General features: G+C 31.5%; 1 long non-coding RNA gene across 2 annotated transcripts in view; it reads right to left on the bottom strand.

Annotated features, from left to right (window-relative positions):
• Positions 1-950, bottom strand: part of LOC107058672 (uncharacterized) — a 3160-nt gene extending 2210 nt beyond the window's left edge. For both annotated transcript variants that reach the window (XR_001472202.1, XR_001472203.1), the window contains exon 1: positions 717-950. This is a non-coding gene — a long non-coding RNA (uncharacterized lncRNA). The remainder of the gene's footprint in view (positions 1-716) is intronic.
• Between the last annotated feature and the right edge of the window lie 2769 nt (positions 951-3719).

Here is a 3719-nt window from a genome sequence, read left to right as displayed (position 1 = left end):
TTTCAAAATATATTTTTACTTTCAAATATTTATTTTTTTACCCCATCTCACCCTACCCCCCCCAGCCCCAGCCCCACCCCCAAAAAAAAATTTAAGTTCATTTTTTAAAAATATTTTTAATTTCAATTCAAAATTATTTTCTACTCTATAGTTAAAAAAAGAGATATTTTCTCAAAATTAATTTTCATTCATAAATCAAACACTAAAAAATCTTTTTCGGAAAATATTTTTACTCACCAACCAAACATGAGAAAATAAGTCAAAAATCTACTCTTTTTTCAGGAAAATATTTTCCATGAATAACATTTTCCTTCGTACCAAACACACCCAAAGTTACGGTTTCAAATAGGCAATTATTTAAAGCTAAAGTAGTTAATTATTTTGAAATCTCTTGAAAACCAACCAACTTGGAGAATAAGAAACAAGGAAGCAATGATGGTCTTATGAATTCTATCACAAGTTAATATAAAGGAAACAATGATTCTCATTAGATTCAATTAATTGCTAAAAATTAACAAAAGAAAAATAAAGAATTTGAAGGGATGAGTTTTATTCCATTACAATTGAATTGATAGAATTGTTAGTTAAATATCAAGAATTTTCATGGCAAATATATATATGTAAGTTTTCACACTTGAAGCAACACAATTTTCATGTGTTTCACTTGGAAAAAAAAAACTAAAAACATGTTGAGGATCTTTACGGTACTGTCTTACCTGATCAAAGAAAAGAGAGATTTTGTTCGGTAGTAAAGTGCAAGCACAATCATCACCCACAAGAACACCGTGAAGTTCAAAACCCTTTTTCTGTCAGATAGATCCGTCGTTCATGAGTTTCCTTTTCACTTAAAGATCCAGAGTCAAATACTCAAATGATTTCTTTGGCATGCTGTCAATGGTTTGAAGGATGAATGGAGAGAAAGTTGAGAGTTGGGGGCAACCAAAGAGACTAAAAATGAATTAGGGTTTAGAAAATGATTGTGATGGTTAAACAAATAATGAAGGGGAGATGTGTGGTTCATCTGGTTAAATTGAATGGACGGTGGAGATTAAAAGGATCTAATGGGTTGGGTTTTGGATTGTTTTGTTGGGCCACAAATTGGATCAATTTAGGGGTTGAAATTGACTGTGAATTTGGGCTTAAATTGACAAAATTTAGCTAAATATTTTTTTTCTTAAAATGGTAATTGTCTTTAGTGTTATCATTTTAAAACCAAAAAAATACTACAACGATAATATAAAATGATATTGATAAAATGATAGTAGTAATTTGTAATAAAAAAAATGGCATATAAAGTACTTTATCAAATGACATAAAAACAAGATAATAAATGTATATGTAGTTTTGTGAGAACTAAAAATGCAATGAAAATTTTCAAAAGTAGATATAATAAAAAAATTTAGTATAGGGAATATTTTTTTAAATGTAATTCTAGTGATAAAATGCTATGGAAGATTATGATAAATTAAGTATAAAGAAGTTGAAAATTTGCAACAATTTTGTTTTTCTTGTTGCAAATATATTCAATGTTGTTGCTAAGAGTACTTTTGGCAACAAGAATACAGTAATTGTTTTTTGTTGGAGTAAATATTGTTAGGAAAAATTTATGTAATAATAAAATATATTGTTTTAAAAAGCCAATTTACGCAACAAAAAAAGTTATTATCATAAATCAAAATTTATTGATAAAAAGTCACTCAGTTGTGGCTTATGCGATTATTTAGCAACAAAAAATATTGTTGAAAGAAATTAATACTTATAAGGTGAACTAGAAAATTAGAGCTCAAATACTAATTAATTGATTCATGGGAAAAGGCATAAGTTGCCCCTCAAACTATACCTGAAATCTCAGCGACACACTCAAATTTAATTGGAGTCCTATTTATCCGCTTAAACTATTTTAAGATGGAATAAATATCACTCTAAATGTTGGCCTGGAATTAATAGATAACCGAATGAGTATGTTCAGTTTGCATTACACGCGCTTCACTTTTTTTTAAGCATTAAATCTTTTTATTATTATTAAATTCATTTTCTCTTTCGTAATTTTGAAATTTTTTTCTCTTTTCTATTCTTTTAGAACTTTTCATTTTATTAATGGCAAGCAAAGTATCTTCCATTAGCGAGACTGGCGGTGATATTTGAATGGAAGAGATGGAGGCAGTGTTTTCCGATTATGGCATGACAATTTAGTGGCGAACTATGGTGGTTCTAAAGGGAGAAAACAAATAAGAACCAGAACTGTAACACCTCGGATTCAAAAAAGGGAAAGAAGGCCAAAAGATGACTACTAGTTCAATCCACGAGACCAGTCTACGGTCCGTAGAAGGTTCTATGGATCGTAGACCAGTCTCTTAGGAAGTGGGAAAATATTTTGGAAATCAAGTCATGGTAACTCATCCTACGATTGACCGGGATGGTCCGCCAAATGGACTACGGACCGTAGAAAGGTCCCGTAGAAAAGTTTCAGACTTGGTGAAAATTTGGGTTGAAAGTTGAAGTCCACGGATGGAGTTTACAGACCATAGGAAGGTTGACAGTCCATAGAAATGATTCGGAGGATTTGCCAAAGATTTTAGGCCCCAGACACTTGACCTACGGTTGACCAGTATGGTCTGTAGAAATTTCTGTTGTCCATAGGTCATAACTGTAGTGTCGGCCGACAGTTATTTTTAGAAGGATATTTGAGTCTTTTCCTATGTGCTTAATGCCTAAGCTATGCTATTTTAACCCTTATTCTAATCTATATATAAGGTTTTTAGGTCCTAAAACTATCCACTCTAAATTCATTCCCCTAATTTCCAAATTCATCCTCCCTAATTTCCCTCTCAAACTCAAGGAAGAAGAAGAGGGATTATAGAGTTATTCAAGTTCAAGTCTCCTTTCGCCATCATCTTTTAGGATTGAAGATCAAGGTATGTAGGGAGTTCATCAATGGGTTCCATTCACCCTTTGAGTCTCAAAGTTTTCTCAAAATTCTCCAATTCAATTTCCCTAAGTTGATTAGGTTTTCATTGAATTCCTCATGGATTCTATTTGTATGGATTTAATTGTTTTATTTTGATCATATTATGATTATCTAGACTCAACTACAATTTTCAATCAATTCCATATGAACTCATGCATTGATCATGATTTTGACTATGAACCCTAATTAACATGAATTTATAAAGAAGTTATGAAGTTATGAATGATGTTTTCATGATAGGCATGCATGATTCAAAATTTAAGGAGCTATTCTATGATATTTTTAGCTTGGATTAGTTGTGTTTTTTCATGGATGATGCTATGTTTATGATTATGACTAATTTCGTCGAAATTTTACTTAGCTCCCGGAGGATATTGAGATGGAGACTCTCCCGTTAGTAGAGGTTGGGTCTCTAGTAGAAACCTCATTGTCTCTAACTATGTTCCCCTATAGATTGTCTTAAGTTACATAGCTAGTGGATCCACCTAAGCTAAAAATTATGGTCCTTGCCTTGGCAAGTAAGAACATTTTTTTTGGTGTGGGAGCAAGACACCGAATTCCGCGTAATAACTCATGTGGTCTATCTCGATTAATAGTAAATATCCCACAAAATGAACTAAGTTACTTTTAAAGATTTTATAAAGTTTTCCTCATTTGTTTAGATGCATTTACCATGTTCATGATTATGATTCTTCTTTAAAGAATTTACTATGTTTAGCTTGGTCATTCACCTCATGTTTTCTATTATGTC

The sequence above is a fragment of the Solanum tuberosum genome, unplaced genomic scaffold (assembly GCF_000226075.1).
Source record: "Solanum tuberosum cultivar DM 1-3 516 R44 unplaced genomic scaffold, SolTub_3.0 scf00589, whole genome shotgun sequence".
In the NCBI taxonomy this organism is placed as follows: Eukaryota; Viridiplantae; Streptophyta; class Magnoliopsida; order Solanales; family Solanaceae; genus Solanum; species Solanum tuberosum.
This window is presented reverse-complemented; position numbering and strand designations above follow the sequence as displayed.